The sequence below is a fragment of the Diabrotica virgifera genome, chromosome 9 (assembly GCF_917563875.1).
Source record: "Diabrotica virgifera virgifera chromosome 9, PGI_DIABVI_V3a".
NCBI classification, from domain to species: Eukaryota; Metazoa; Arthropoda; class Insecta; order Coleoptera; family Chrysomelidae; genus Diabrotica; species Diabrotica virgifera.
In genome coordinates this window covers 63,513,121-63,536,279 of record NC_065451.1, presented here as the reverse complement: position 1 = coordinate 63,536,279, position 23,159 = coordinate 63,513,121, and the positions used below count along the sequence as shown (strand labels likewise).

Below are 23,159 nucleotides of genomic sequence, written 5' to 3'. Positions count from 1 at the left end.
TACGATATATTTTAAGTTTTCTCAGCATTTTTCTCTTAAGTTAAATCAATTAAAGGGTTGTTTGGGGGTGAAGGGGATGAGCTCAAAAATCGAAACTATATAATTTCAAGAGCTCATAAATAGCTCGTAATTCTGCTACAAAACCGATTCAATATTCCTATTTTTAAGTAGACTCAGCCCCCCCGCTATTTTTAGCTTGCGGAATATGAAAGCTCATAAATAGCTCATAAATCAGGACTATTTGTTTTTTAATTTTTGCAAGTGGGGGGCAGCTCAACACGGGTACTTCTTTCGTGCGTACAAAGTACACAACATTCTTTTTTATGTATAAATTGTACATATCAACAATATGTTGTCAGTCAACCTGTAATATCAGGAGTAGTTGTATAACTTGTTTCCTGCAGATAAAAACGGAGCTTACGATCACTTCGACCCCAATCGAAAATTGGACCAATTAAATTATTTTCAGATTATTACACAGCATCAATATGAAAAAAAATTGACCGAACAGTTGTTATCTCCGTTTCAAATGCGATAATATTTTAATTGCTTCGATAAACAATGTAGTAAATACATATATTTAATTCCCGAATTAACTTCATTGGATAACACTACGTTGTGTAGTTATTTTAGAACGTAAAACTTTTATCTGTCGGCTATTAAAAGAAATTGAAAGTGGTGAATTTTTGTTACAAATTTAATATCGAAAACAGACCATTACTCAGGCAGCTAAATAAGTTTCCATCGAAAAAATCGATCCACTTAACAATTTGGTCATTTTTGATGTCTCGAATTTCCTAAACCGATTTAAGTTATCTTTTTACCATGTTATAGCCTTATTCATTAGCAATGTCGCTCTAATAATATTGTTGCTAGACAGGTAAACTGTCATTGTATACCGGATGTACGAATTAATCTTTGTTTTTTTTCTCAAAGTTCACATCATCTTGTGGAATATTCTAGTATTTATAAAATACTCAAATTAAAACCCAACGATAGCCCCAGGTTTTCAACTGTGATCCAGTAGAAGCAAATTTGTAGCTAATGAAAAATAGATTCATATTCGTCAAATTTCAAAGCGAATATTTCAACGTGAAATAACGAAAAATGAAGCACTTTTTGGGGAAAACTCATTGCAACTTTTTTAAAGTGTTTACTCAAAAAATAATAATAAAGTTAAAATAGTTATTTATGAAACAGTTCGTGAAGTATGTTTTTTGCGAACGCACTCGATTTTTAGAGCACGAGCGACAACGGAGCGAGTGCTATACATCGCGTAAGTTCGCAAAAAGTACTTCACGCACAGTTTCATACAATATTTTATCTATATATATATATATATATATATATATATATATATATATATATATAAAGGGTTGTCTACAGCTAATGCCGTTTCCCTTCCGTCAGCCAGGACTTCCATTTTTTTCGATCTTCCCAGTCTCCGTCTTCCAATCCTTTCTTTGACATGGCTTCGTCGACTTCATTTTTCCAAGATCTTCTAGGTCGTCCTCTTCTTCTCGTTCCTCTTGGGCTCCATTCTGCAACCTTGTTTATCCAAGTGTTTTCTGCTCTGCGTACGTGGCCGTACCATTTCAGTCTTCTCTCGTCTATATATTGCAGGGCATCTTTTTCCACTTGCATTCTTCTCCTTATCTCCTCATTTGTTATTCTGTCTCTTCTGGTGAGACCACAGCATCTTCTCCAGTATTCCATTTCGGTTGCCAGAATGCTTTTTTGGGTTTTTTTGTTTATGACCCAAATTTCTGCGGCATATGTCATGATGCTTCTTAATATTGTCTGGTATATCATTCTTTTTGTTTTTCCCTTGATGTTTTTATTCCAGATTACATTATGGAGTTGTCTGATGCAAGATCTTGTTTGTCCCAATCTACTTTTTATTTCTGCTTCTGTTGTTCCGCTTTTCGACATTATAAAGCCCAAATATTTAAAATTCTTCGTTCCTTTTATTTCAACTTGTTCTTCTACTTCTAAGTTTTTTACGTCTTCTTCCGATATTACTAAGTATTCCGTTTTCTTCATATTTATTTCCAGGCCCACCTTTTTGTATTCCTCTTTTAGTTTTCTTACCATGTAACTGATATCCTCTTCATCTTGAGCCATCACCACCTGATCGTCTGCGAAACACAATGTGTAGAGATAATCGTCCCTTATCGGTATTCCCATACCTCTACACTTTGTCTTCCAAGTTGTTAGTGCGTGTTCTAAAAATATTTTAAATAGAGTCGGTGACGTTGGGCATCCCTGTAGTAATCCTTTTGTTGTTTTGAAGTTAGCAACTACCTTGTTTCCGATTTTTATATTTACTTCATTTCCACTGTACATGTTTTTTATTGCTTGTGTTAGGTTAGGTGGTATCCCTATTTTAGTCATTGCTTTGTACAGTTCCTTCCTTGGCACGGTGTCGTATGCCTTCCTAAGGTCTATAAACGCCATGTGTACATCTTTGTTCTTAGCTCTTTTTTTCTCTATTGTCTGTTGTATTGTATGGATATGATCTAGACATGATTTCCCTGCTGTGAAACCTGCTTGTTCTTCTCCGATTTTACCTTCTATATTTTTCTCTATTTTGTTCCTGAGGATCCTGCCATACAGTCTTCCCATTGTAGCGATGACGCTTATTCCCCTGTAATTTTCGCAATCTTTTCTGTTACCTTTTTTGTATATCGATGTTATGTAGGCTTCCTGCCATTTTTTAGGGATGTCCTCTCCATTTATTGCTCTTTCCATGATTCGGCATATCATTCTTCTTAATTTCTGTGTTCCGTATTTGATTAGTTCCGCCACAATTCCTCCTGGTCCTCCAGCTTTATTGTTCTTCATGGAATTTATTGCTTGTTTCATCTCTTTGTCTGTTATGACTATTTTTTCTTCCTCTGTGGTCATTATTTTTTGTTCGTCTCCATCGATGCTGAATTCTGGTCTTTGCTCTATCAGTAGATTTTTATAGTGGTTCTCCCACTCGTCGTCTGGTATGTATTGTATAAAAGTTTTCTCTTTCCTGTTAGTTCGTAATGATTTCACAATTTTCCAGGCTTCTGAACTTCTTGTTCCTCCCATATTCTGTTCTATACTTCTACATGACCTTTCCCATTGTTCATTTTTTTCTTTCGTTGTAATAGCCCTAACTTCTCTGTTCTTATCTCTATATTTACGGAGGTCTTGTGGATCTTTTGTGCTTAGGTATTTATGGTATAGTTTTTTTTTCTTTTATTTTCTCTAAGGTGTCTTCGTGGAATTCCCATTTGTAATTTTTATCTCTTGTATTTTCTATTTCTCCTAGCGCTTCCAGACCTGCTTGTATTATGCTTTCTCTTATGTGTTCGTATGTACTGTTGATATTCTCCTCAAAACGAAATTCCACTAGCTTCTGATCTAATCTTCTTTGGTACAAGTTTCTTATGGAGTCGTCCTGAAGTAAGTGTATCTTCAGTCTTTTTTCTGTTGGTAATTCTTTATGTGGTTCTTGGTTACTCTGTGCACTTTGGTGTACCCATGGTAGTTCTAATCTTGCTATCAGTAGTCTATGGTCGCTGCCGCATTCTGCTCCTCTTTGTACTCTTACGTCTCTTATTCGCATTGTGGTTTCTTTCTTCAGTATGACGTAATCTATTATCGACTTAAGGTTTCTTGTTTCTTGAGTCCATGTGTACTTGTGAATGTCTTTATGTTCAAAAAAGCCGTTGGTGATTCTGAGGCCGTTCATCTCACATAGTTCTGTAAGTCTTTCTCCATTGTCGTTTCCAACGTCTTCTCCAAATCTGCCAATTGTTTGGTCATTTTCTTTTTTCCCAACTCTGCCATTCAGATCTCCTGCGATGATTATTTCTTGCCTTTTTTTGACCTTTATGATTTCACCTTGTAGCGTATCCATGAAGTTTTCCTTTTCCTTGATGTTACTGTCATCTGTTGGACCATATACTCCTAATACCACTATATCTCTACCGAATAAGGTCATATGGACTTTTATAATTCTTTCATTTATGGGCTCCCACGATTTGATGTTCCTTTTATACTTTTTCTTAATAAGAATTCCTACTCCTGCTTTCGCTCTTTTATCTTTATCAACTCCACTCCATATGTGTATTATATCTCCGATTTCCTCTATGCCATTTTAGTTTCACTTATAGTTAATATGTCGACATTCATCTTTCTGATGTCAATTAAGAGTTCCCTGTATTTTGTGTTCCATCCTTGAATATTCCATGTTCCCATCTTGATTCGTCTCTGTTTCTTCTTTTGTTTTGCCTTGCTGACGTTTTCAACTGGACTCTGAAGATCTATAGCAAAATTGCCCCCCCCCCCCGTATCCGTTGGGGCTCCCTTTTAGAGAGGTGTGGGTTACCACCCGGGGATATTTTCCGCGACTTTTCATTTTGCCATTTTTTCTTCATATTTCCTTTGGTTTTTACATGTGTTCGGTTGTTTAATCCTGAACGCCATAACCCCCATTTGGAGGGCCTCTTGTTCAGCCGCCCATTCTGGGCGGCTATCTACGATAAACAAATAAAAAAACTGTAACTCTTCGTCACTGGAATTTATTTCTATTCTACAATTTTTAGAACTTTGACATTTAAAAATCCTAACTACTTTCAAACCACAAACCTGTCAAAAATTTTGTTGTAAGTCATTGCTGATATTGTCATCACCATGACAACGTGAAAGTTAAGGATATTTGATTATATGAAAGTGTGCCAAAAAACCCATTGAAAGTGTGCGAAAAAGTCATTGCTCATATTGTCATCACCATGACAACGCGAATGATAAGGATATTTGATTATATGAAAGTGTGCCAAAACACCCATTGAAAGTGTGCGAGAAAGTAAATCCCATTTAAAATACATTGTTACTTCACGCACACTTTAAACCCTTCACGCACTGCTATCTATAATGACAGTTTTCACAAACTAAAAACTTCTACATAATGTGACATAGAGTAGATAAACGTATTTATTCAATACTCTAAAAATATAAGGCCACATAATGACATCAATTAACTTATTACTAAATAGATTACGGTCATCTATTAAAACAAAATAATAGTATATTATGCAACGAGCATTTAATGATGGTCATTATGAAGCGAGTATGAGGGTTACGAAACGAGTCGTATGCGGCGAGTTTCGTATAGAGTACGAGCTTCATAATGATAATTAAATACAAGTTGTATACACTATTTTTTCTATGATCATTCGCAACAAAAAATATATTCAAATTTATTAATTTTGTAACACAAATAAATTCAGTAGTTTGTCAGTTTGACGGTTTGTTTACATATTGAGAACTGTCAAAGAGTATGTATTTGACCCGCCATTGGTCACTGCGCGTGTACCACCTTTATCGCGACTGCCATATCGCGATTCTATTGGTTAAAAATCTGTATCTTAATGAAAATCTGTATCATAATGAAGTTCATTATGATACAGGTAGTGACATCATAATTGATATGAATAGAAAAATGATTATTTAAACCCTAAATTAAATCAATAATTAATACTCCACAATTAATAAATAGGAGCCACAATCTGTTAAACTGTTTAAAGCTTTTTAGATTCATCCTATAATTTTTACAAAAATAATGACACATAACATTCTCACAATATTAAAAACGTACGTAACTTCTCAAAATAATTAGAATAAGTACGAATTCAATGATAAAGGCTCCCACAGGATCCCTACTTGAACAAAAATCGTCTATATGAAAGGTTTACACTCAGATAAAACTCGTCTTACTTGTTTATTTAAAAAACATATTTTTTGATAAAAATATTTATAGTTGTAGGTAAATAATATCGTATTAAAATATTATGAACAATTTTAATTTTATCAATTATTTACAACAATTTATTGCAAATTCAAGTGATTAGATAAGTGATCTATTGATAGGTGATTTCATTAAAAATCGTTCTAAGAATATCCTTCAACATTACATTTATTAACAAAAGGTACATTCGTGATGTAGGAAAAGAGTATGTACATGCAAATTAAAATGAAACGTCAAAATCCATCAACAAAAACCGAAGATGTAGTTTATAACGACAATTTGAACACTTTGGCTGCAGTGATACACAAATGTTGTGTCTCATGTTGTTGTTGATAACAGCCGCGTGATACCGTAGTTGTCTCAAAAACACAGAAACGGGAGACTCATGGCCCACTTTTTTAACATTATGACAGCTAACGTGTTACAAGTATCCCCTCTATTACCCCAAGCTGAACGAATTACAGCCTCACATTTTGAAGCTTTATAGACCATTTTCTTCAAATGTAATCTGTTTCAAACCTTGTAGGAATAGAGAGTTATAGATCTTTCAAGATACGAGTACAATCTATGAATTTTAAAAAAGTTACTAATTTCGTCCCTAATTGTCGTAGAACAACTTTTTTTATTTTTGAAAAATACAACTTTTCGAACATGAAAAGTTATTCGAGCAAAAAAGTTATTCTAAATGTTTATAAGCAAAAAATTGCAATGTTTTTCCATTGTTGCAATGCTGAAAATGTGTTATATCTAGAAACCGTAAAATTGTGGCCTGTTTGTCCTACACCACTATGTGGTAAGAGGGTTTTTTGAAAATATATACAGTGCTCTTCAGATAAAACTATCCACCTTAAATAACTTTTGAACCACTGATTTTTAGAAAAAAAGCAAAACGCGTCAAATAATACTTGAAGGGAGAGACATTATGCCATATTTAAGCTTGACGGGAAAGGTACCCGCTCACCCCCCCGTATCATCCCTTATTTTTTTAAGTTACTACCCTCTTTTTTATTTTAGATTTGGATTCTCCTCTTTGTACTAATTTCAGAAATGTATAACACTTGATGCTTAAAGTGATTAGTTTATGAGAAAAATAAATACAAAATCAAGAAAACTGGATTGAAAAAAATTATTTTTTTAACAATTTTTTTACATACAAATATTTAGAATGAACATTTCACTACCAAAAATTTTAACAATAATTCAAAATGATTTTTGAAAGCTTAAATAATTATTATTGTTAAAATTTTTGAATAATTATTGTTAAAATTTTTGGTAGTGAAATAAATGTTCACTTTAAATGTTATAAAATTGTTAAAAAAATCATATTTATCCAATACAGTTTTCTTGCATTTGTATTTATTTTTCTCATAAACTAATCACTTTAAGCATCAAGTGTTATACATTTTTGAAATCAGGACAAAGAGTAGAATCCAAATATGAAATTAAAAAAATGGGGTAGTAATTTAAACAAAATTAAGGGATGATACGGGGGGTGAGAGGGTGCCTTTCCCGGCAAGCTTAAATGGCATAATGTCTCCACCTTCAAGTATTATTTGACGTGTTTTTGCGTTTTTTCTAAAAATCAGCGGTTCAAAAGTTATTTAAGGTGGATAGTTTTATCTGAAGAGCACTGTATAAGATTGGTGTGCGCGCCTACAGCTTTACATAATTTAAATAAATAGAACAGAAAAAGTGGACAAATTCTTCAATACAAGTAGAGCTACCTCTCACTCTTACAAAACATTTTGTAATGATCATTACAATTTTCTGAAATTTAGTGTTAGACTAATTTCGCATTTCGCACAAAATAAATCGACTTTTAAATACACCACCTGGCACCTAGAGACTTTTTAACTTTTTCCATTGTGTTCAGGATGATCTCACGAACTAAGTCTACTAAAGAAAAATGGGTGGAAATGCATAGTTGCATTTTAATGTGCATAAAATGCATCCAAAGGTATATAAACATGTCAAAATAGTGTATCAAGGGGCAGATTTTGTTACTGGTGCCCTTGCAGTGACACTGGGCACCAGGTGCTCAGGGGTCGGTTCTGATGGCGTATTCGTGTTAAGCAACTCCAAGAACCTCCAAATAATCTGTGTTCATTAATTTAGTGCCGATAATCCTGGTACCTAAAGAAGAACCTGAACATTGGGAGAGACAGGAACAAGGTGGCTGGCAGATTTATTTAATAGAATTATGGAAGTTGGACAAATGCCAGACGAACGGAGAAGCAGTATACTGGTACCTGTCTACAAAAACAAGGGAGATATACAACAATGTACAAACTACAGGGCTATAAAACTGCTTAGCCACACCATGAAAATATGGGAAAGAGTAATTCTTAGACGGATACGTGAAGAGACCGAAATATCCGAGAATCAGTTTGGCTTTATGCAGGTCAGATCAACAACAGATGCAATTTTCATTATAAAGCAGTTGATGGAAAAATACAGGAGTAAAGAAACAAACGCTCACATGGTATTCATTGATCTTGAGAAAGCATATGATAGAGTTCCTCGATAGATTCTGTGGTGGGCACTCAATAAGAAAGAAGTCCCTGGTGAATATGTAAAGATTGTGAGGGATATGTATGAGGGAGTAACGACTAGTGTTAGGACAGGTGTGGGAAAGACTGAGAAATTCCATGTGAAAGTAGGATTGCACCAAGGCTCGGTGCTTAGTCCGTATTTATTCTCATTAGTTTTGGACCAGATAACAGCGAAACTACAGGGTAATATTCCATGGTGCTTAATGTAAGATGATGATGTCGTGTTAGTAGGAAATAGTGAAAGAGACTTAGAACAAAAACTGGAACAGTGGAGACAAGCTCTGGAGAAAAAAGGTTTAAAACTTAGTAGGACAAAGACAGGTTCATTTAAAGATGGAGTTACTACAAATAAAATGGTATCTTTTGATGGTGAACTGATTGTAAAAAATAATAGTTTTAAGTACCTGGGATCGGTATTACAGAGTAATGGAGAAATATATGGAGATGCATGCAGTAGAATTAGGGCTGCATGAATGAAGTGGAAGGAAGCGGGTGGTGTGCTGTGTGACAGGAAAATTCCAATGAAGTTGAAGGGAAAATTCTAGCCATAAGACCGGCTATGATGTACGGAACTGAATGTTGGGCAGTGCAAAAGAAAGAGGAATAACGAATGCATGTGGCGGAAATGAGAATGCTTAGATGCACGAGTGGAGTGACAAAAAAGGATAAAATTAAAAATGAGTATATTAGGGGAAGTCTAGGTGTGGCACCAATTGATGCCACAATGAGAGAGCATATGTTGAGATGGTTTGGTCATGTTCAACGTCGATACGTTAATCATCCAATACGAAGAATTGCTGAAGTGCAGATCCCTGGAAGGAGTAGGAGAGGAAGACCAAAGAAGACGTGGTGAGAGACGATTAGGCAGGACATGGTGGTAAAGGGGATTAATATTGATATGACCCAAGATAGAATTGTATGGAAAAATTAGGGAAGCCGACCCCGCATAGGGATAAGGCAAAGAGAATGATGATGAATCCTGGAACCTAAAGATGACGTGTCTTAGCAGTGACCCTGGGCATCAAGTGCTCCGGAGGATGGTTCTGATGGCATAGTCGTGTTCAGCGACCCTAAAAACGTCAGAGTAACAAAATGGCCCTTAATATGCTTATTTTGACATGTTTATGCACTTTTGGATGTATGTTATGCACTTTAAAAAGCATTTATTATTTAGGCATTTCCACCCATTTTTCTATTGTAGACTTTTTTTCCTGGCATCATCCTGAACACAATGCAAAAACTAGCAAGTCTCTAGCTGCTGTATTTAAGGAGCTATCCTAGTGTAAAAGTACGAAATTCATATACTTTTTTTGGGAATTTCTAAGATAAAAAGTTTGGAACCAATTGTTTGGAAAATGTGCATGAGCATTTAATATAAAAATAAGTATACGTAAAACAATTTTCATAAAAAATATTGAAAATTAAACGATTTATGCGCCATCTACTGGCACCGTGAAAATAAAAACATAGGTCCACTGCTGCAGTGATTGGGACTAATAGTGATCCTGAAACTTAAAATTTTAAAGTGATTATTGAAATATGTTATTTCCTATACCATCAACTAGGATTTTTGAAAAATATTAAAATTTGGAAAAATGACGCAGTGTTGAAAATTTTTTTTTAAATTAGCTAAAACATTTCAAGTTTCAAAAACCGCTAAATTGACATTTTTTATCCGATCAAAAAAACCCCTAGTTGATGGTATAGAACAGGGGTTCCCAACCGGTGGTACGCGTACCACTGGTGGTACGCGGGAAGGTTTCAGATGGTACTCGTCGCGTGGGTGAAACAAGCGATTACGATGGGCTTTTGTCTACAGAAATGCCAGTGCGTCTTTTCATCCCAGCACAAATTTTCGCCCGTTTCTTCAAACTGAGATCAGAAGTTTTAATGCTTTTAACTAAAAAAAATAATTGCAGACTCAACACGCTGAACATGGGGCTTCAGAGAGCAAACACAGTACCCTTCACAGCCAATGAGAAAGTAAACTACTTCAAGAAAAAGTTGGTTCATTTATGTTCTCAAATACAGGACAAGGATGCCTCTGCATTTCCGACGCTATGATCATTTTTTGACGAAAACGAAATATATCCAATACCAGATGTGGTTGCTAATATAATTCTGCACTTGGAATCTATTCAAGAATGTTTTAATAAATATTTCTCTGAAGATTATTCCAAACTTGACTGAATCAGAAATCCTTTTGCAGGAACACCACCAAATGAGTTAGAATTACAGGATTTACAGCAAACATTCATCGATTTCACAGAAGACAGTTTTAAAGAGAAATACCTAATCGACTTCTGGATAAAATATACGGGCCCGGATAGCTCAGGCGGTAGATGTCTGACTTCTACGCAGGTAGGCCTGGGTTTGAAACCCAACGCCGCACATAGGAGTATTTATTTAATAAAACCGGACAAAAGTCGAAATCGGCAACTTAAATAAAACCCTGACTAAACCTCATTTTCCACTACCTAAGTAACCGACCCATCTAATGGTAGGTATAAATCAACCTCCTGGTGTGCACCTCTCAGCTAGGTCAGTTGGAACTTAGTTCTTGGCGAAATCGATTGCTTTTGATCTCGGCGTTTTTAGTTTCTGTGAATTTTAAATTTAATACTGTGTTTTTCTGTAGAGAAGTTTAGTGGAAAAACTTTGTGAATATGGCAGAAGAAGATATGTACTCTATTTTAAAATTACAATTAAATGAATAATTAATTATTTTTCATATTTAATAGTCATATAATAAAAGTAATTATTTTGGTATATATTTTTACTTAAATTTATCAAACAGCAGTGTTTTTGTTAATGTGTCGGGTCTTGTCGGGCTACAATTTATGCATAGTAGTACTAATAAACTTGTTGGCTAACAAACAACGTTGTTAAATCATCCGCCTACTTCCGCCATTTTGTTTACTCCAACTACATCTCATGAAGAGGATAGCGACGATAATACAGATCAGGAAGAAAATAAAAGCGAAGAAGAAGACGATTAATATTAGCTAAAAAAATATTTAAAATATATTATAATGTATGCAAAGTCTAAATACACTTTAATTATGACTATTTGTTGTGTTACAGTCTTATTAGACTTATTTCAGTAACTCGTTCTTAGTAACACTTAATCCCTAGAATGCATTATGCTATCAACACTTAATCCGATTATTTGCATAAACAATTAAATAAGTTCAAAATTCAAAGCATATTAAACAGGTCATTATATATACAGTATTTACCTGACCCAAACCCAGCAATTAGTCTAAATGTACGAAATGGCAGGTAAAATAAATTAAATTTAAGTTATTATAGTTTTGTCCGGTTTTGTTACCCAAATACTCCTATGTGCGCCGGCGAGAACATTTAGACTTTTTAAAAATGTCTATAGGTCCCAGGTCGACTCAGCCTGAATAAAATGAGTACTTTGGGTAAAAACCAGGGGTAATAATAGGCGGTTGAAGCCTAGCACTGGCCCTGTTACCTTCCTTGTATACCGTAGGCCTTAGAGATAGCAGACTACCCTGCTATAATCCCAAAGCCGCGTAGCGATATAAAACGGGAGACTAGTATTACATATTATAAAATAAAACAAGCCAATGGACATATTTCTGATAGCAAATATGTTTTCTAAAAAAAAATAGGGGGACTTCTTTCCATTCCATGTCCCTCCCCCCCAAACCGATGTTTGGTGGTACGTGGTACGCCAAAATCTTCAAAATATATCAGGTGGTACGCAGTTGCTAGAAGGTTGGGAACCACTGGTATAGAATATAGAAAATAACTTATATTTCAATAATAACTTTGAAATTTTATGGTTCAGGATCTCTATTAGTCCCCATCACTGCAGCAGTGGACCTGTTTTTATTTTCATGCCAGTAGATGGCGCATAAATAATTTAATTTTCAATATTTTTTTATGAAAATTGTTTTACTTGTACTTCTTTTTATAATAAATGCTGATAAAAATTTTCAAAACAATTGGTACAGTACTTTTTATTTTAGAAATTCCCAAAAAAGTATATGAATTTCGTACTTTTACACTAGGATAGCCCCTTAAAAATCGATTTATTCCGGTGTTTTTAGTGCTAAATGCCCTGGTGTATGTCTACAATGTTGATACTCAACTATACGAAAGAAAATTTCGATATAAAAACTTTTGGATGCAAATCAAACTTTCAAACTACTCTTTACTAACTGTCTCACAACTTAGAGGGCTGTGAAGAAATATCTATTAAATGGTACAATATGGAACAGAAGTAGAAACATTTAATCATATTCAGGGTTATTGTAAACATATTTGTATTAATAATAAAGAAATCCTGATATTGCGTTTTGTATCTTGAAACCGTAAAATTTGCCTGCGCCTACAGCTTTACAGAATTTATTAAATAATAAATAGAATAGAAAAAATGGAAAAATATTCGAGCGTAGGTATAATACCAGCGTAAATAGACTGTAAACGTTTTAATTGAACTCATTTTGATTAGATAAATTAACTTGCACATTTTTGTTTTATTACATAGTAAAATCAATTTTTTTAGAAAACGGTGTGTCCTACCTACTTGAAGTAAGAGAACCTTTTTGTACTAGAATACCTCACAATTTAATAATCCTATGTCAAAAATGCATAAAAGTTAAAGATAAAAAAGTTATGCGATAAAATAACCGTTGCCCTACCCAAAACGGACGCCTATGATCGGTACTAGAAATTCGCAATAGATGGATTAGATTTATATCTGGAGGATAAATACGCGTACCAATTTTTGTTTTTCTAAATAGAAGCGTTCTGGAGGTATTTAATAAGACAAACTAAATACAAGACGCCATCTTCAAAGAGCTCTAGCTCCCTTAGGAAGCATTTTCGGGCTAAGTGAATTGGGTTAAATTGTCTTAAAATTATCTGAAGAATCTCCTGTCTTCGTTTGTCGGTAGAGTTTCTGGACTCCCTGTATAGTTCGCAGCAACTATCTAAAGATTTATAAAACTGAGACACCATAAAATGATTACAAGTAAACGAATATCAAACATAATGAATTAATGGTGCGAATCTCAAATATTATAATGATATGACGTCACGACCAATGACAATACACGTCACGACAATATAACTTGAATTTTCTCTAGATTTTAATCGTCTTTAGGAGCCAAACAAAAGACAAAAACAACTTTTTTTTCTTTGATATATATTTTAAATGTTTAAAATTATTTTAAATTATGTTCCCTATTGAATGAAAAGTTATTCTTATTCGACTTGAACCCAGGGTCAAGGATAAACTGATTAACTCTAAGAAACTTTTGTTCTATAGAGTTTTTGCACTAAGTCAATACTTTTCAAGTTATTTTCGAGTGAAATGTTAATTTTTCAACAAAAAAACATGTTTGGACAGTTTTTCGCAAATAACTCAAAAAGGGGGTATTTATCGAAAAAAATATAGATTATAAAAAAACCAAAGGACAGTGTATGAAATATGTAGACCCATACTCTGGGCTAATTAGCAAAATTCATGGAAAAGTTATTTACCAGCAATTTTATTGCTGGAATCGAATTACAAGATCCTATATATTAATAATATAGGTATGCAAAGTCCGCAGATAGTGTGCTACTTTTTTTATAAACAAAATGGCGCCGACAAATCGTATTTTTTTCAATTATTGCTCTATAACTCCAAAGATTTTAACTTTACAACAAAAACACCCAAATAAAAATTCACCGCAATTAAATTCTGCATAGAGATATGTTTTTCACGATTTGCTCCGACGAAAATTTTCCTCGGAAAATGCGGGTTTTCCTAACAAAAACTCTAATTTTTAAATAAAGTTTTAGGTAAGTAATTATTAATCAATAATTAAATAACTTAGTGACACCAAAGCTTTCTTGGTGTAGATTGAAATTCCAGAAGCCTGTAAAAATTAAACGAATATTTGAGCAACAATTCAATTGTTAATTAACAATTTACGATCGCAATAATAACCAAAATAATCATGATACATTGATCAAACTTATAAAGATTATAAAGATGAGATGCTTATTTAAGATTTTATCGACAAAATATAAATTTTTCTTTTTTTGCATAATCTTTAAATTCTGAAAAAAAAATAGTTATAATACGCTGGTCTAATTAGTAAAGTACAAAGAAAGATTATTTACCAGCAATTTTATTGCTGGAATCGAATTATAAGATCCTATATATTATTAATATAGGTATGCAAAGTCCGCAGATAGTGTGCTACTTTTTTTATAAACAAAATGGCGCCGACAAATAGTATTTTTTTCAATTATTGCTTTATAACTCCGAAGATTTTAACTTTACACCGAAAACACCCAAATAAAAATTCACCCTAATTTAATTCTACATAGAGGCATGTTTTTCCCGATTTGCTCCGACGAAAACTTTCCTCAGAAAATGCGGGTTTTCCCAACAAAATCTCGAATTTTCAAATAAATTTTTTGGGCTAGTAATTATTTATCAATAATTATATAGCTTGGTGAAATAAAAGCTTTCTTGGTATAGATCAGTGGTTCCCAACCTTTTATATCTGGCGACCCACCTTCTGATGTTTTTTCATATTCGCGACCCATCCCCCACCCATGATGATATATATGTACGTTATTCAGCTACTGTAAGAGCCACGCCGCGACCCACCTGAAATACTCTCGCGACCCACTACTGGGTCGCGACCCCCACTACTGGGTCGCGACCCACCGGTTGGGAAACGCTGGTATAGATTATAAATTCAGAAGCTGGTGAAAATGAAACGAATATTTTAGCAACAATTCAATTGTTAATTCACAATTTACAGTCGCAATAACAACCAAAATAATCATGAGACATTGATCAAACTTAGAAAGATTATAAAGGTGTGATGCCTATTTAATATTTTGTTGACAAAATATAATTTTTTCATTTTTTTGCATAATCTTTAAATGTTTGAAAAAAATTGTTATAAACAAATTAACATTTCTCAGAAATTGTTTATTATATTCTAATTTAAAAAAAAATACTTAAAATGCGCATTTCATAGGTTGTAACATACACTGGACATATTTAATATTTGAAAGCAGTGTAAGATACCTGGGAAAATGATCAAAGATCATTTTCATGGCGCCCATGATTAGTTAGTTTTATTTATTTTGTTCGTTTTTAGTCATTATTCATCTCCATTCAGTTTCAGTACATTATTCTTATTTTATTATTTCATCTTTTAGTCATCATTACTATCTATATAGAGCTACTGTTCTTCGACAGGCATGCAAACGAGCCGTATCCATCCTTGAGTGTCAAGTTGCTCTCTTGCATCTATAGCTAGCCAACTCTATTCAGTTTGCCTCTGTCTCTTCCCACTTCTACTTCTATCCCTTCTAATTCCCCTTTCTTCAGTACAACTGCAAAGTAGTATTTTTTCCTATTGCGGCTTCTCAACGTAGAAGTCACTTCATCCTTTTCTTTACACACACCCCACTCTCTCTCTCTTCATTTTTATACCAGTTCTTTTCTTTATTGTTTTTCCTTACTTCTGTTGGAGTATATCTTTCTTTTTGCTTTCACTCCAACAGAAGTCATCTTATTTTTGTTACACTGGCTGCCCAATGCGTGGTGCCAACCGTTTTTGGTTCTAAGACAGTAGTTCTTTTAGTTCAATTTTCTTTTATTGGAATTTTCTGTTTTATTAACTTTTGATATCTTTGTATACATGTTATTTCTGATTTATTTTTGGTCTTTTTATTTTTATTAATACGAAACAGGTAGACTTATACTGCTTTTGGTTTTGATTAGTTTATTTTCGATACCTCATTTTTAGTTTTAGTGGTACAGCTCATATTTTAGTTTGAATTTTGTATTTTTATTGGAAACTTATTTGTGTATTTAGAATGAGTATACATGACTGACATTATGTTCTATTATTATGGATTTTTAGTCCTTCTACCAATGGTAGTATGTTTGCACGTACAATTAATTATTGACTATATGCATATATTTTTTTTTCTAGTGTGGTTATATTTTACACCTAACTAGAAACTATTTTCAGTATTTAGGTATTTTATTTACTTTATTGATTTGATTATTTATATATTTTGCTGGCATTTTGATTTGTTGGTGTGTCGCTAATATTTTCTCCATATGTATATTTGTCTTACAAACTTTAGATTAGATTTTATATTTGTTATTTTTGATATTTGGGTTGTTTGGTAAGACAGGCACACACCACAAAGCAATATCAGTCCAGAACATTAGCTTCTATACATGATACGTTGAATTCGCATGGTTCGGATGATTACAGATGTTCATCCATAATTTATTTTCTTTAATTGGTAGTGTTAAACATAACAATTATAATTATTTTATAGTAAAGTAGTTCCATTATCCATCTCAGTTTCTAGTTTTATTATTGTTGATAATAATATTATATCAATGTGGGTACCATAATATAATGCTCATAGAAATCAGATACTTTAGGTTGAGATTTAAATATAAATTCTTTATTAGTTAGGAAACATTGATTCTATTTTTCTATTAAGTTATAGAACAATCTTCAGAAGAAGATTACCTTAACAGTGTTGTTCAAGCTAATCTCTTCTTCTGTTTGTCTTTAGCTTAGCTCAATCTTTAGTATGGTTAGAAATTTTAGTCTAATTTTTTTTTCCATCTGATAATGCAGGTACCTACATACATTGCTTGATTTCATCTTTGGCTTAGTTTTGATGACTTTTATTTATTACTTATTAATTTAATTATTATGTAGTACTTTATGTATGAGTTTATTTTTTTTGGTATTAGGTATGGTGCATTTTAATTATTATTATGAGTCAATATTATTAATTGCTAATCCTGTCAGTAGGATTATCCAATTAATAAAAACTTGACTTTAATTATTATTATGAGTCAATGTTATTAATTGCTAATCCTGTCAGTAGGATTATCCAATTAATAAAAACTTCACTTGTATTTTTGTTTAGTTTCTGCACACCTAACCCCTTAAGTTAGAAGGGTTGTTGAATTATTATATATTTATATACTTATTTGGACAGGTAAGCTCGTACAAGTACTCTTGTTTAATATGGATATTATTATGGAACTGTATGTTATGCACTACTTATCTCAGGTTATGTGTTATATTATTTGGAATATTTGATTACTTACTAATTTTTTTTTGATCATATTTATATCTTATTATTGAATTTGCCATATTGGAAAGATGTGGTTTTTAATTTGTTATTGGGTTACTCTATTAACATTTGTCTCCAATATCTTAAACACTTTATAATAATTTATATCCTTCTATCCTACACACTATGATTCTGGAATTAGATTGGAATGTTGATGTGAGTATGTATGGTTTCTTAAGTCTTTTATTGATTTCTTCTTGTGGACTAGCCTGTCCTTACTCTGTTAATGCTAGTGAGTGAGTACGTGGGTTCGAAATTCAGCAATTGGCCATTGCTATCCGGTTTCGTAATCTATGTCCTCATGGCAGAGTGTGCAGATGTCTATTCATCATCAGTTCCTAACCATTCTCCTGTAATTAGTCCACTTATTCCAGTTTTTGTTACAAATTGATAGGGAGGTTTATTTAATTTTTATTATGTCTCGTACTTCATAGTATGTATGTGGAACTTTGACTGATGAGGGATAAATATCCTAGTGTGCACGTATTCATCGATCAAAGCTTTGACTATACCTATACATAGTAGGTTCGTTAAGTCAGTATTTGGAGTGTTTAGACAAATGAGTTGTTCATTTGAGTATATTCCCACTTCTTTCCTTAGGCATTAGTTTTGTTATTTAGATTTTGGAACATTTCCTGAATAATTCCACGTATGTGAGAGCGCATGAATCTGCAGTTTTAATTAAAAATTGGTTGCCCGTTCTCGTCAATTTTTTTTTCCTATCACTTATCACATATTTTTTTTTCTTCCTATTATTTATCATAGTGCCATAGACCTTGTAAGTTCACCATTCATTCTGTCTTCTTCCTTACTTATTCTTATATTAGTACCTTATCTGAGTCTGGTTATTCTCATACATCTGTTGTAGCAACATGCTATAGTTCGCGAATACCAGCACGAATTAAGTTATGTAGTTTCTAGAATACTTTAGTCAATACACTTTAGGTATTTATCTTACCTTTGATTTAGTTAGGTTACATCTCTGTTACTTAGTCTGTTAGCAATATTTATTCTGACTTATTTTGATTACTTAGTTTGGATAGGTTCATATTACCGGATGAGGGTGTATGTAGACCTAATTTATTTATTTTGTTCAGTATTAGTTACCATTGGATCCAATAATTTAGTATATTTAGTATTAGTAAGAATTGGTCCATAAATTTGCCTGATCGTTCTTCTTTGGATATGCTCTTATATAAATCTGGTGTCCATTGATAGTCTGATTCTGGATAAGTGTCCGATTCTTCATTTATTTTGTGTATTTGGTTGGATAGGTTCGTATTACCGGATGTGGGTGTACGTAGACCTGATCTGTTTATGTGGATCTGGTGTCCACTGATAGTCCGACTTTGGATTACGTGTCCGATTCCACATTTATTTTGGTTATTGAGTTTTGGATTCCTTTGGTATGTTTATTATTGGTATTATTTGGCATTAGTGAGAGTTGTTCCATAAATCTTCCTGATTGTTCTTCTCTGGATATACTATTATGAATCTGGTGTCCATTGTTAGTTCAATTTTGGATTAAGTGTTCAATTCTTTACTTATTTTAGTTACTGATTTTTTTTATTCACTTTGGTACATTTACTTTTGATATGGTTCGAATTGGCTCACACCTTTCCTGGTTGTTCCGTCCTTGGATATATCCTTTATAAATCTGATGTCCATGGATAGTTCAATTTTGGTTTTGGTGCCCAGTTCGACACTTAGCATTATTATGAACTTTAGTGCAATATTTAGTTCTGTTTTGACTTTTAAGCAATATTATGTCAATATTTGGTAGCAGAGAGTAACATAGTAACATTTTAGTATGAGTTTGAGTCATGTATTTATTTATTTCTCCTTGAACATTAGTTTATGCTTATTGGTAATCTTGCGAATCAACGTGGATTGTTAGACTATTGTAAATTTAGTTGTTAATATTTTGAAGTTTAGAAAAAAAAATTTATGGATAAAATTTTTTTCCCGAGTAGAAGGGGATTGTAACGGTCACGTTACGAAATTAGCTCTTTAATTATTATTATAATTATTTTTCCTCGGTCTCCATTTAAATTCTCTAATTTCTCGTATAGGACTACTGGGGTGACGTCATACCTCGGTGATGGAACGTACTCCACCTATCGAGAATGATTCGGGTTCTGAGAGAATTTGACGTTTACCTTGGTGGAGAAACGCCTCTCGTTCTTTACTTGACTGTGAGCTGTGGTGTCGAATAGATATACCATATAGAATGGCGGATGATTTCCTCCAACTTATTTTATCACATAAGAAATTTAACGTAAAGTAAAAAGTTACCACCAGGGATTGTCTGGAGTGAGGAGACATGTGGGTGACAACTCCTGTTGGAGTATAAATAGGAATCATTCGGTGAGATCTACTTTTTCATAGTAATTTTTTATGTATAGTCTTGGTTTTTGTGATGGAACCTTTGAGATATTAGGTTCATTGTTAAATTTCTTAGTCAACTCATTATTTGGATTTTATGTAGATTATTTCGATTATTGAATATTCATTCAAGGAAAATTATATATTAATATATTTTTTGGTTAGACATAACCAAACATATGCAATTCTCAATTAATATTAGAAATAATTATCATTTCTCTGTAGGTTTTAAATTTATTGAACCTCCAATATTTTTATAAATTCAATATATTTTTACAGATATTTCCTCAAATAAATCATTTCAATGTCATTTGTCCATGTATTCACACTCAAAACAGTTCAAGGTTACCTGAGATTGGTTTTTGTTCCAGTTTTAATGGTCGGTTTTTCTATACTATTGCTTCTAAAAAGTTCCTCAATTATTTCTTCTTCCCTTTACTTTTTGCTCATGTTTAAAATGAGAAATAAAACTGGGAATGTTTTTTAGCCATTTGGGAGAAACCCTACCATGAAGTCATAGACCTTATTTGACCACCTAGAGAAACCACTACAGCCACAGTCAAGTCATCATGGGAATACGTCTTTTTGGGAACAAGCTATGGGAGCGTTCCAGCTCAATTTTCGTCTTGGCACCTGGGCCTACAGGAGTCATGGGGTCGCACCATCCTGGTGCATCATTTTCTAGGATGCAACCGCAACCTTGTTTGGGAACATTTAGTGAGGTGTTGTAGTAACTATTGGTTTTTTTTTTGTATTTCAGACTATCTGTTAAATACACTATGTTTTTTTTCCAGATTTAGGTTACCTCTGGTTTTTTTTGACATATTTGTATATTAGATTATTTGGTTCCCAAACTTTGTATCTACGGTAACTTCTTGTGCACAGGAATAAGCCTAGAGAAAATTAGGTTTTTAATACTTTATTATTGCTTTGATATTGGTTTATGTAATTCGGGTAAATTTATTTTTTAATATTACTAGCTTGTTTCCCAAATATTTTACGGTTATTCGCTTTATTCCATTTGTTCGGTTAATTTAGGTCATCGTCGGTATTTATCTCAACTTCATTTCTACTTTAGTCAATTGTATATTTAACTTTATTTATTCATTACTGTATTTTCCCTTTGTGAGGCTTGGGCCTATTTATTTGTAGTATTTTCATCTTTGTCAGTTTCCTTTAGTTGTACGTAGCAAGCGTACTATAACCATTTGGTAGAAGACTTATGTAATTTTGTACCCTATATGTAAGTAAGAGGTACTAATACCTGTAATTTTGTAACAGATAACATTATTGTTGTTATCTTAGAGATGACTTTTTGTATAACTTATGTCATTTTAGAGTCACATGATATACACTTTGTGTAACTCAGAGATTGTCAAAAATCTAGTAGTTATTTTTAATAAATATGTATTTATTTTGTATATCAATTATTTTATTATTCCTTTATGTTCATTATTACAGGTTCAATATATTTAATATTTGAAAGCAGTGTAAGATACCTGGGAAAATGATCGAAGATCATTTTCATGGCGCCCGTGATTAGTTAGTTTTATTTATTTTGTTCGTTTTTAGTCATTATTCATCTCCATGCATTTTCAGTACATTATTCTTATTTTATTATTTCATCTTTTAGTCATCATTACTATCTATATAGAGCTACTGTTCTTCGACAGGCATGCAAACGAGCCGTATCCATCCTTGAGTGTCAAGTTGCTCTCTTGCATCTATAGCTAGCCAACTCTATTCAGTTTGCCTCTGTCTCTTCCCACTTTACTTCTATCCCTTCTAATTCCCCTTTCTTCAGTATTCAACTATCTAGTCTTTTCTTTATTTTTTCCTTACTTCTGTTGGAGTACCTATATCTTTCTTTTTACTTTCACTCCAACAGAAGTTTTCTTATTTTGTTACACTGGCCATACTTGATGCTCAAATTCTATGTACATATGTAAGAACGAAAAAAAAAAAAAAAAAAAAAAAAAAAAATGAAAAAGTAGATCTCACCGAATGATTCCTATTTATACTCCTACAGGAGTTGTCACCCACATGTCTCCTCACTCCAGACAATCCCTGGTGGTAACTTTTTACTTTACCTTAAATTTCTTATGTGATAAAATAAGTTGGAGGAAATCATCCGCCATTCTATATGGTATATCTATTCGACACCACAGCTCACAGTCAAGTAAAGAACGAGAGGCGTTTCTCCGCCAAGGTAAACGTCAAATTCTCTCAGAACCCGAATCATTCTCGATAGGTGGAGTACGTTCCATCACCGAGGTATGACGTCACCCCAGTAGTCCTATACGAGAAATTAGAGAATTTAAATGGAGACCGAGGAAAAATAATTATAATAATAATTAAAGAGCTAATTTCGTAACGTGACCGTTACAAGGTCTTGAAAATGAATGCTTTAAAAAAAATTTCCAACCATTTGCAAAAAAGTTATGAAACAGCAAAATAAATATACGAATTCTCCGTTGTTTATAATTTGTTTTAATTGTTTCAAAGCTTAAAAGTGAGTCTATGGTACAATCTAATTACTCACAAAAAATGTCAAAAATTAGTGCAATGGTTATATTTTAATCAAAGATTAAAAATACTTTTTTTGTAATTTTTAGCGCAAAAGTAGGCCTGATACAGAGTCGGAGCTATAATGTTCACTCGAAGCGACTGACACGCCGCATACATTATTTATTAAAAGTGTACGTCGCGCGGCCGACCGTCGCTCCGAGTGAAAATTTTAGCTACAGTACTGTATTATTCTACTTTCGCGCGTGTAAATTACAAAAAAATATATTTATAATCTTTAATTAAAATATAACCATTAATCTGATAATCGATATTTTTTTGTAAATAATTAGCTTGTACTTTAAACTCACTTCTACGTTTTGAAAGAATTAAAAAAAATTATAAACACCGTAATAATCGTATGTTTATTTTGCTGTTTCATAACTTTTTTGCAAATGATTGCAAAAAAGTTTTAAAGCATTCATTTTCAAGATATTTGAAATGCGCATTTTAGATATCTTTTAAAATTATAATATAATAAAAACTTTCTGAGAAACGTTAATTTGTTTATAACTAATTTTTTTTTAAACATTTAAAGATTATGCAAAAAAATGAAAAAATTATATTTTGTCGACAAAAGGTTAAATAGGCATCTCATCTTTATATGGTTTCAAAGTTTGATCAGTGTATCATAATTATTTTGGTTATTATTACGACCGTAACTTATTAATTAACAATTGAATTGTTGCTAAAATATTCGTTTAATT

General features: G+C 32.8%; 1 protein-coding gene and 1 long non-coding RNA gene across 13 annotated transcripts in view; both read left to right on the top strand.

Moving 5' to 3' along the window:
- The window catches only part of LOC114325175 (protein daughterless), a 551,617-nt gene that overhangs the window by 171,248 nt on the left and 357,210 nt on the right, over nt 1-23,159 (top strand). The gene's annotated exons all lie outside the window — the stretch shown is intronic.
- LOC126892542 (uncharacterized) lies at nt 19,672-21,308 on the top strand. Its single transcript, XR_007700898.1, has 2 exons — nt 19,672-19,869; nt 20,375-21,308. It is a non-coding gene; the product is annotated as an uncharacterized LOC126892542 (long non-coding RNA).